General features: G+C 31.2%; 1 long non-coding RNA gene across 2 annotated transcripts in view; it reads left to right on the forward strand.

Moving 5' to 3' along the window:
- The window catches only part of LOC134361955 (uncharacterized), a 63,357-nt gene that overhangs the window by 29,690 nt on the left and 21,083 nt on the right, over positions 1-12,584 (forward strand). The gene's annotated exons all lie outside the window — the stretch shown is intronic.

Raw genomic sequence — 12,584 nt, forward strand, 5'->3', positions numbered from 1 at the left:
ATCATGCAGGTTATAAGAACATTTTTAAAAAATCAATATCAAGGTCACTATGTAGCATATAACCAATTTTATTCACTTTTTTGACTAATGACTACAATTTTCTCTCACAGTAGCATAACAGGGAAATGTAGTTGCTTTTAAGGCTTATTCACTGTATTAGCTCCATTTGAAATACATGTTGAAAGAAGATACCAGGGTTTTTATATAAAAATAATGTATATTTAGGCAGAGTTGATGGCTACTTTTAAAGTGACAGTTACCTAAAATTATGGTGGGTACCTCTGAGACATAGAAAGTGCAGTTCTGTTTTGAATTGAACAGTTTTGAAGTGAACATTTTAGGTTATGACAAGGTCAGTGTATTTTTGGAGTCTATTTCCTAGGGCATTACATTCAGTAGTGGCTGAAATTCTCAATCCATTAGATTTTACTCAAAAATAAATAAATACAAAACAGAACAAAGGCAAATAAAAATGCTCCTTGATTAGGAAACAATGTTTCTACTTTATGTAAACATATGCTTTGTTGGGTGATACTATTTCTTTCTATATGCCCTATATCGTATTATTCTTTTATCAATAATTCAAAACCATCACTATATTACCTCCTTTGCATTCTATGTTCTTCTCTTTCAAATTTGATATTCGGATAATTCTTCAAGGTTTGTAAAGTAATCTTACATTTTACACAAACGTTTCCGTGATATTCAAGTCAATCACTGTTTTTAGACTTAAAAGCATATTTTTTGTAAGTTAAAACTATGAGGTAAGATATACTGAGCTTCATGGGCAACCAGGGTGACTAGGTTATAGGCCTGTGTTATCAATAGTAATTCAGAATAACTATTATTTAGAAAATTGCCTGGACAGGCAAATGTGTAAAGTTTCCTATAAATGCTTTTTATGTTGACTGAGACAACCACCAGAGCAATTATATATTTACCTAAAATTGGTGATGATGAGCTTATATTTGATAGCTTTTTTTCAATCTGAAAAACTATATTTATTGTATTAAAGGATTTGGCTTTCTGGGGCACTTTATAATCTCTGAATTTAGAATTAAGAATATAATCAGTCTGTAAATCAATCCTTACATAGGCATTCTCAAATTATGCCCAAATGCCTTAAATCTCATTTGGAAATATAAAGTTGATATACATTGCTTAAAAAATATGAATAGGCTATGGCTCCAAAAATAACTTACAATTAGATTTTTTATAATCTTAGGGAATATTTTTCCATTAAAACAAAGTTATAGAAAGGTAGTTATGATCCCAGATACAGTTTTTTTCAATTCTGCTATCATCCCTAAAATACAGAAGCTGAGCAAGAGATATACTATATGATTTTATGAGAAATAACTTGCAGAATTCTACTCTAAGATGTCAGTTCACGCATGGAAAATAATCTCTGTCCTTTTACTATTCACTCAAGAAAAAATAGGTAGCATTATCACCAAGGTATTGTTGCTAAAAGGTTCTAACTGCTAATAAGGCCATGCCCACAAGAAAGCTGCACAATTTTACAGTTTTCTGAAAAGCTTGTGTCTAAATAGCTGTTGGAAAAAAAGCTAAGATCATTTCAGTTTCAAGAAGATTCATAATAAAAATCTTCTTACTATTTAATGGAATATAAATTGAAACAGGATCTCATAATTTCCTATATTTGTCTTGCCATTAATTTCCTTTTTTTTTTTTCTTCTATCTTTTTAGCAAGAAAGCAAGATTTTCTGTATATCTATTGGTCTAGTCAAAGGGAAAAAGCACAAATAAACTTTATTGTATCACGTCCTATTACCTTATTTGATATCTTGACACTTCTAGTTTTGTAGGCCAAGAATATATAGTCACCTTGATATATATGGACTCAGCAAGGAGCCTGGCAACACTTCTTGTGAAAACCTGTGTGCAAGATGAAGAAATACAGGCTGAATGTGAACAAAACTGAGTGGATTGACAGGCTTAACGCAAATGACTAGACTAAAGGATAGTCTCATTAAGAAACAAAATCAGTATCAAACTGGGAGGAGTAGGTAAAAGATTTATGAAAGTGTTGTTCTTTAATGTATTAATTAGTAATTAATCAATTGTCTTCTCTAATGCATTAATTCGTGAATCAGAAAAAAACCTGTATTTATGATATTTGATGGAAATTGATGCTAGAAGTGATTATCCAAATTCCGAGACCAAAGTCTGTGTACATAAAGCTCAACAGACCAAAAAGATCGTCCACATAGATCACAATGAAGTGACTGGTGCTTCTTACAAGTTAATAACACCAAAGTCTCCATTTCTTTGAAAACTTCTAAAACAGCATTTTATCAATGTTAGATTTTTCCCATTTATTTCCTTTTGATATCTATTTTTCTCCTAGGTTTCCATGACCGTTGAAGGTAAAAGATGGTAAAAAAGTTTATTAATATCATCACAATAATTATGATGTGTTACTGAATATTTCACGTTCATTTACTGTTATTTTGTGTTTTATTTTCTATGATCCTGTCAAGTACATTTTTAACCAGAATTGCTTGAGAACATTAGGGAATGCCTATCCATGATCTGCTCAAAGATTTTGGATAGTACAGAGGCAGGACTATTACAAATTAAATCATAGGTTCATTTTCAGACTAAGGGGAAGTGAATGTAGTGGACAACGACGTGTTTCAGGGAAGCCGGTTTTTTGTACAGATGCCTGAAGAAATCCAGTGTGTGAGTTTAGCTATAGTAATAAATGCATTTGTGATCCTGGATGCTTTATTTGCCAACTGTAAGGTCAAATGCGTGGAGCAGTTGACAGGAGGTAACATCAATGAAGTTTAAAAATTATTTTATTATTTCTTTCCATATAAATTTGGGAAACAATCTTTACAGAAATATTTAGGCACATAAATAGAAGAGCTTGGGCTTCTGTAGAATTCGAGTTTCTTTTTGATCTTGGAAAATCAACTTAACCTTTGAGGACTTCAGTTACTTTATCTATAAAATAGATAAAATACCTTCATCATAGGACATTATTGGGAAAAGTAAATGTACACAAAGCACTTAGCACATTGCTAGCCTGAGTGCCTTGATAAATGTTTTCTTCCTTCCCCAAATCTGAACCATATACGAGGAGGCTGTGTACTAGAGAAGCCTGAAAATGTAGAACTTCAATATCTTTTTGAACAAGAACTCATGAATACTACACTAATATTAACTCAGTCTGTACTATTTTGGAGGAAAAAAAATCAAAGCATCTTTATTTTCTCTAAACTCATTCATGTAAAAGGAGCTTTGCACACGCGTACCATTTCCAAAATGAAAGTATTCCATTTCTTTTCTGTGTTTACACCTTTCAGAAAGCTTAATCTATTTAATATGTTCAAGATCCAAAAGATCATTTTAAAATTCATGATATAAATATGTAGCACAGGTTTAGGAGGTGTTAGGATGAATACCAGTGAGTGTTCTCACTGATTGGGAACATCATTTCTTATCTGGAGTGACATCAGGTGACACCGTGAATGTTATTTTTAAATCATTGGATATGCTTGTTGCTCCAACTGCACCAGCACCTGGTGAAATATGCAGCTGAGGGGACTTGGCAATTTTAAAATAAGTGAATCAGAGATTATTTTTAATTTCAATTTCAAATGCAATAATCATCTGTACTTAATATTAGCCATATTTAGACAAGCTGCCTGTCTCCACTTAAATGTATCTCTTTACCTCTGACATTCTGCAAGTCAACATTCTAAACGCTTTCTTTCAATATGTAGATTTCTCTTCTCCCATGGCTGGATTGTCATTAAAACTGTCAAACTAATTATTTATGTATATCTATTTACTATTAAACCAGCAAAATCTTCACCCCATCTGACTGCCTTGTTCCCAGGTCACCTTGTGAGCAAAACTTTGCATTTTTCAATTCGCTGTTGGTTTCCTATCCACCTGTGTATATATATATATTAAAGCTCTTCTACTTTTCCTTATGCTTATGGCAAGTCTTATCTAAGTCATACACCTTCCAGTATTGCTATCACTTTATTACAGTATTACCATTGTACTTTTATTAAAACATGTCTAGTAACATCACATAAAAGGGTGTTATAACAATATATTCCTAAAATCATAAAATTAAATTTGGGTTTTGTAAGATCCGTGAATTGACCTGGATCCTGGAAAATTTATGTCACATGTAGGAAGATAACTAAAAACTCAAATATATCAATAATGAGAAAAGTGCAAGGCTAATCACTCTGTTTTTTGAGATGCTAATATGGAGTGCTTTTGGATTGCATTTGAGTCATCATACAGCATTAGAGTGTAGAAAATATGTAAGGCGTTATATGTTGGGCAGTGTCAGGGAAAAAAGATCTAAAACACAGTCTTTACTCTTACTAGGGACCCACAGTCTACTACAGGAATTGCACGTGTATACAACTACAGTAAAGGTTAATGATGATGATTATTATTCCAGTATCGGAAATACACAAAACAAAGCTGAAAACAAAAGAGAGGTTCTGGTTTTTTTTTTAAAGTCCTTTCAAGCTATATACTTTATTAACCTGTCAAGTTGAACTCATAACTGCAATAAACCAAATGTTGGTCAAATCAAAACAGATTCAAATTAAAATTATGCCAATCGGTTTAATTTTGAAGAGACTCTTTCTGTAATTCATGCCCTTCACTGAACTTACATATCTTAATTTCTTTTTCACTTACTTCAAATCATATTCATTATTCTTTGTAATTTTGCCCTTAAACCAGTAGATGAAAATACTGTAGTCAAGAATGTTTGAGTATACTTTATAATTTTGAATTCCATAGAATTGATGGCTGCTAAAAAAATGTAGCAAAGTTTGGAATTTTCCTGGACGTAAAATTGTACCATGGCTCCTGATATAAAATTAAACAGAAAGACGTAAGAAGAATTCCGAGAGCTCATACATGTATATACAAAATGGAATGTTTTACTTGAACACACCATAGTTTTCATAAAAGGAAATGTCAGTCATCCAAAATATAAAGCAGAAATACCTCTAAAAATAAAAATAAATATTTAGAGAATAAAATAAATAACCAGAGATTGCCCATTGATTTGTCCATACCCTGAGAGATTTGAAACAGACAGTTTAGATTAATATCATTGAGATAAAAAGTGCTATCCTTTAGAAAGAAAATATGAATCAACACATCATTCTAAGGTTATGTGTTTGCATTAAAAGACATTTCATCCAAATATTTTAAACATATGGCCAATAAATAGAAAGGTATTTTGACAATATTTTATTGGAATCCAGTTATTTTTTAGAAGCAATCTATGATCTATTTCATTACTATTACATTCGAAAGCTACTTCCTTTTATTTTCTTTGTAAACATAATTTGATTTCTCATTTCAAAATGATGACATATATTAATTTTAGTATCTCTGTTCTTTACACAATTTAATACCTGCATAACTCAATGGAAAATTTTAATGTAAATTCCTACACAAATATAAGTTCCAGAGAAAAATTTAACAACAACAAAAAAATCATTCAAACTTTTATCCTTATGTTTATTTATGTGTCTAGGTATAATGGAAATTCTTCAAAATTTAGAGATATATGTATTTTAAACATTTTCAGGAAGTGAGTTTAAAATAAAGTTTTCAAAGGGATATGTACAATCTATAAAACTGCTCATTTCCTCAGTGACAAATTAGTTATTAACTGCATACTCATTTATGAGAAATTTTTATTTTATTTTTATTTTCATAAATTGTTTTCTTTAAATTTGCTTTAAATTTATTCTATTTCTGAATTAAATGTCCATGTAACTTTCTTTTGACAAAGGAAGGGTCTTAATGCAAATTCTTCTATTTACCACCTAATTTTTGTTGAACTTTCAAAATATGAGGATAAGATTTCATATGCTTATATATAATCAAAGGTCCTAGCACAATGTCAAACATGGGTGCTTAACTGGTGTGTTAAATTCTCAATATCAGTTTAATTTGGTGACATGAATATTTTTCAGCATTGTGCTAGATGCTGTGCAGATTTTTTTTTTAATGTTTTAGTCTAGCAAGGGGCCAGAGAATTTTAAAAATATTACATGAGAGCCTAATGCATGCAAATTTGGAAGTGACATAATATGAATAAGTAATAGGAAGGAAGAAGTGCTTAATCTTTCTGTGGTGGGAAGAGTGAGCTTTATGGAGGAGATGGAACTTTAAGTCCAAATCAGAGGTCTCTGGCAAAATTACAGGAAGAATATGATCTAAGGTGGTTCCATATTTCTGGAGTGTAAACTGTGAAGGGTAGAGTGGCAATGTACACATTATTAAATAGAAAATACTTAAATAGAGATTTATTTTATTCCTATAATAATTTGGCATTGAATCAATAAAATCAAAACAAATTGAGTTATAAAAGAATATATACAAATTAGTTTAAACCAATTTCCTTAAAATAAGTATTGGTACCTCCTATTTACACTGAATGTCAAAAACCTCATTTAAAAAGGTCACAATTTTATAAAGCATATCATTTTTAAAACAATGAATAAACAAAATACTTAGTGTTTGCTTAAATTGTTGTTAACTGTCTCATGATCTTACCATGAAAGACAACGTTCTTGTTCATTTCAGCTCTAGTGAACCCATCATGTCTCATTTCAGTAAAACCAAATGTTTAAAAATTTTATTGTTAAATTGCATTGATAGTATCAAAACTTCTTATAGGTATTTTTAATTTTATAAGGATTATCCTTTCAGTCAGTATTCACTATGCCAGCTATCAAATGAAAATAGGAAAAAAAAGCGTTTTAAATGAGCCATTAAAAATACTTTTATTGACAATCTTATGTTAAGCAGGAAGAATGGTATTCCTGTAAAAAAGTAGAGTCTAAATTATTAAATACAGCTAATATGTTATAGAGCCTATTTTACTTGGTTTAGCTAATAAGAATGATTAATGTCATATTTGAATGTCTGCAGTATAAAAGTGCTATGAGAGAAAAATAAAGTTTGGTTTAATTATTTGCAGAACCTATCATTCGAATTAGTTTTTTAAAAAAACCCTTAGTAATTTAAAAAAGAATAAGACAATGTTAACAATATTTAATATGAATAAATATTTATTACTTCTCACAGGGATATTAATAAGGAAAGTCCTATTTAATTATTTTTATGTAGTATAAGTTAAAGCAAACACATTTGTATTAATATAGTGAAATGGTTAATAACAATGTATAAATGTTTAAAATATTTAGATTCAAATTAATCATAAATTGAAAGAAATGAGATCTTCTATCTAAAAAAAGTTGTTACAGGAACTTGAGTTAACCAGAAATTCCATACAGGCTTAATGTTTTAAGGTTCTGGATACTTTAAAGAATGTACATTGCCTAAGAAATATAGGTTTGTAAAAATTCAATATGAGAATTTTCACCCCACTAAATAATTGACCTAGAATACCAGTTATTTGGCCTCTTTAGTTCTCCAGGTTTCATATTTCCTCGCTCCATAAATCTCTATATTTGGCTTATTACCTTGATTCTGCTTCCTGTTACTACGTATCTCGTTATACAGCCTAGAAGCCACTATTTGATGACTGATCTCTCCTCGAAAGCAGTTTATGACCACTGTACTCCTATACCAGGTCCGAATGAGGTATACATCCTGTCTTTACTTCCAAGTACTTTTCACTGATTAAACTTTATCTCCCCAAACTGTGAGCTCCTACTCTGTTAGCTCTGAATCCCAAGTTACCAGTACTTGATAAATATTATGTGCTCAAGGTGCTCACCCAATGAGTGAAAATGTTTTTCCAGAAAGAGTTACTTAATGACTGAGGAAAAACAACAGTTTTATAAATCAATTAATACAGTACTGTCCCTTTCATACCCATAATATTATGTACCTTTCTCCACAAAAGAACAAGGAGGGTCTTATTAACTTTTATTTTATGTATGAGAAACCTGAGCTTTCAAGAAGTTAGAGACTTGAGTTGAATTCAAAGTGGAGAAGACTCCACATTAGTCTTTACACGGCATTCAATCCTAGAAAGAGTGTTTAGAGAATAAAATAAATACTTCCAAATACAACATCAATTGCAGTCATGTATTTCTTTACAGTCTACTAAGCATTGACAAATGCATTATACAATTTTATCTGCACAACACACCCATGAATTTGACAGAACAGAGATCATGAATTTACATTTCAAGAAGTAGGTGAAGGGTCCCGTCTGAACAATTTCACTATTCTTTTAGAGTTAGTCATATCTTTACAGTACGACTTAAAAATGTATATGAGTGTACTTCAAAAAGTTTGTGAAAAACGGAAGTAAACATAATACAAATATTTCCATGAACTTTTTTTTTGTTGTTGTTGTTGTTTTCTTTTTTTGTGGTTTTTTTTGTCTTTTTGTGACCAGCCAAACCTCGCTCAGCCAATGAGCGCACCGGCCGTCCTTATATAGGATCCGAACCCGCACCCGCTGCGGGAGCACTGCTGCGCTCCCAGCGCCGCACTCTCCCAAGTGCGCCACGGGTTCGGCCCATCCATGAACTTTTTGAAGCAACTTTGTGTATCTCTAATTTGAACTTTTTGAGAATAATTATAATTATTTGACACCAGGTTTGTTTTCCCCACTTGATTATCATAAGCGTGATATTAGGAATTTTATGTACCTTCTCATTTTATCCAAACCATTAAATGTGTGTATTGCTATATTAATCAGAAAACACATGGTTCAGTTCCTCCATCACATATGCTAGAGATTTGTAAATACAAGTCACCTGTATTCAAGAAACATTTGCCCTGAACATTTATAATGCTAGACTCTGAGATAAACATAAGTTGATGGGCTTCTCTCTGTCTCTCTCTCTCTCTCTCTCTCTCTCTCTCTCTCTCTCACACACACACACACACACACACACACAGAATTAATCCCAAAGACACTTTCTGCCCCCTTCTCCCTCCCACATTAATAATTCATTGTGAGAAAATCACAGAACTAATAGTTCAGACATATCATAACCTGAATATAAATAGCTATTTTGCCAATTGCTCATGTAGATCATAAGATATTTTATGTACACTAAAGTGCTTATTAAAAATGGGCATAAAGAAAAACAAAAGTAGTTGGAAGTAATAAATGTAAGAACACAATTTATAAATCATAAAAGGATGACATATTATAATGGATCAGTAAAGATCAAATGATGGAAAATCAAATACAAATTAAACCTATAAATAGCTGGGTTTCCTGCAGTGGAAGAAAATTAAGCACATAGCAATTAAAGAAGAGTAAAGACAACATTTAATTCCCAGGTAGAGAAATAAGTGAACTTGTCTCAATGCAGTCAAGAACAATAAGAATCAATACATTTAAAGTAGAACCTCCTATGATTATTTGCTATTTTAAGTGCTTTAATATGAAAGTGCATAATTTTAACAAAAATTGCTAAAAACAACTGAAACAAAACAATTACGATATACAGAAGGTAGAAAGCAGAACTTAACAGCAATAATGTTGCTCACAAGTTATAGAGTGATTAATGCCCACTATCCTAAGTCAAATACATGTGTATGTGCATTTAATAAATGGCCAGTTGAAACGAAAATATAAATTGTAAATCAACAAATTATTATTTAAAGAAAATCAAACTACAAAATCACCTATGAAAATTAGATAACTTTTTTGTAGTTTGTCATATGAAGTTAGCCAAGAGATACTGCTAGTGTGATTTATGCCTGAATTATGGTAAAATATTTACTGAGGAGTATTACTTTAATTCAAAAAGAAAAACAAAAACATGCTACTAACATTATGGTGAGCACATAAGAAAGGTGAATTAGGTTGTGAAAAGATACAGAAAGAAGGTATATGACCGTACATGTGAATATAATTTTTAAAATATAAATAACTCCCACCCCACCACCACCAATTTCATCTACCAAACGGCATTCTAATATTGCTAAACTTTGATACCAATAATTATTTTGAAAATGTGATCTGACAAATTACAGGTGTTTAAGGAAAAACGCTAGGATATTTTATAAAAGTGTTGATTCTCTAAGTACTGGAAGAGAATAATAATAAAATTATAATTTCTGTGAATTAGGCTAATTTGTTTCAATATATGTGTACTGAGTTAATATATTCAAGGCACTGTGCTAATACTATAGAGGATAAGCATAAAAGAAAAACAGAGTTAAATAAATCATATCATTAGCTGCATTGGCGTAACTAAATAAAGCAAGCCAAGACATCACTGAAATATTTACAGTAGTGATGAGAATTTATGGGAAAACTTTTGTTATCAGCAGTGCAACCTGACTCAAAGAAAAAAACTTCACATAGAGGATGAATTTAAGACCTGTTTCAAGCAACTAGACCCCTGAGATACTGCAAACAATCATTTGGGCAGATTATACTTTTAACCATACAAACATATTATATATAATCCTAGGAGGCACAATTTGAAACAAGTAGAAGACAAGGCAGCATCACGAAACGAAATAGACATATGACATTTGCACAACATAACACCGGAGTTAGATAAATCTTTTGTATTCACTTGTGTCATTCACACTGGATACACTGAATCCCAGAATATAGAAGAGCCCCTAAACAACGCTTTTACAACTTCAGTGTCTAAAATGAAGGAGGGGAAGCAGCATATTAGAGTCAAACATACCTAGTTTGGAGTCCCAATTAATTAACTCTCTGTGTAGTTTTAGGCAAGAAACCTAACTTTTTAAGGCTTCTATTTCCTCATCCGTGTAATGGAGCCAATACATAGGCATAGGGTGTCTCAGATAGTCTGTTTATCTTGCTTACTCATGTATCCCTACTGTCAAACAGTAGCACAAAGTATACACTAATTAAATGTTGAATAAAAACAACATATATAAAATTCCTGGTACACTGTCTTCCACTTTGTAAGCTGTGTGGTTAGTTTCCCTGTTAAGCTTCCATTGCACACCACACTGATCACAACTGTGATTATAAAACTATTTATGTAGAATTGTTTTTTCTCTCTACCACTAACTAAAGTTCATGAGGACAAAATCCATGCTCATTTGTTCATTAACTCAATAAATATATTCTCAATGTATAAGACAGTCACTTAATACAGTCGATTCTTCCTTTTTCAAGATTGCAAAACAAACCAAAAAAGATTGTTACCACGTTATTAGGTGTATAAGAGTTTCTGTAAGTGATAACTGACAATGGTTGTCCTAAAAGATAGCAAAGATTTCTCCTAGGCCAATTAAAATTTCCTTCTCTAATAAAACTCACAAAATAATGCTTTACCATATAAACTTTGCTTTTACATTTATGTTCTAATTTGAGTCATTCACTTATTAACAAACACTGAATTGGCTATTTTCTACCAGGGAATTAAAGTAAATTAATCCTTGCCCACATTATGCCCACAATTCAGCAGAAAATAGAGTAATTTGATTCTCCTAAAACCCTGTGATATAATCAGGACAGATATTTTTAGCTTCAATGTACAGATTAGTGAACAAAAACTTAGAGATGTTTAAATGACTTCTCCCGGATGATAATTAATAGGTGTCAAAGTCTTCTAAGAATAGTATTCTTTTGACACATTAAGTTTCCCTATGGATTCTCATGTTCATCATTAACCAAAACAAGCCTTCACGTACTTTAAAACAGAAATCAAGACGCTGCTTTATTGTATCTTTTCTAGGATAAATAAGCCAATTATTAAAAATCTGTATACCTCTTTATTGCTTTTCTTTATCCTCTTAGCCTTGCCAAATATTATTAAAGTTGAACTACTCTCCTGATGAGCTATTTTAAAATATAAGTATCTTACAGATTATAATAACATAGACATTTGATTATACTTTAAGATATAATTCATGACAAATTATAATGGAAGAGATCTAAGAACCCAGTAGTAAGTGCCTTTTTAAAATCTGAACTTACTGAGCAAGCTAACATAAAACAATAATTTATTTTTATTTTTGTTAACACAGAAGAAAAGATTATACAGGGCATTTGCTCGTAACAGTTAATGCACGAAGCCACCTCATACTTCTGGCACCCATTTTAAATCATGTTCAAAAACAACACGTTTAAAATGAAGGCAAGCTGTCATACATACGGCAAGCTGGGGCTAAGAAAAGAGTCTGGCAATTAAAAATCTTCAGCACATTTACCAATCTGAATATTCAAGAATTGTAAATCATTAATCATAAGTAAACCACCTGCTGGGGACACTGTAACCCAGCATAAAGATTTTCCATGTGCATAATTGTCAGTTTCACACAGAATTTTTATCCAGGGAAGAACAGTGTTCAGGATGACTTGGGTGAACGTGCTTTATTACATTTGAAATTATAAATGACTGTATTCCTCACTGTATTTCAAATATTGCAGTAGCACTGATTAAAATGACAACGGTTTCATTATATCTAAATAATGTTATATTTTGTTAAATTTTATCAATTGTTATATAGCTCATTATCATAGGTGATAAGACAATATTTAACTTTTTACTATACATATTTTTTAAAAATCCAAATCTGTTATCATAAACAGAAAAGAAACTGACTCTCTATAATCCTTAGAGTTT

Source organism: Cynocephalus volans, chromosome 1, assembly GCF_027409185.1.
Source record: "Cynocephalus volans isolate mCynVol1 chromosome 1, mCynVol1.pri, whole genome shotgun sequence".
NCBI classification, from domain to species: Eukaryota; Metazoa; Chordata; class Mammalia; order Dermoptera; family Cynocephalidae; genus Cynocephalus; species Cynocephalus volans.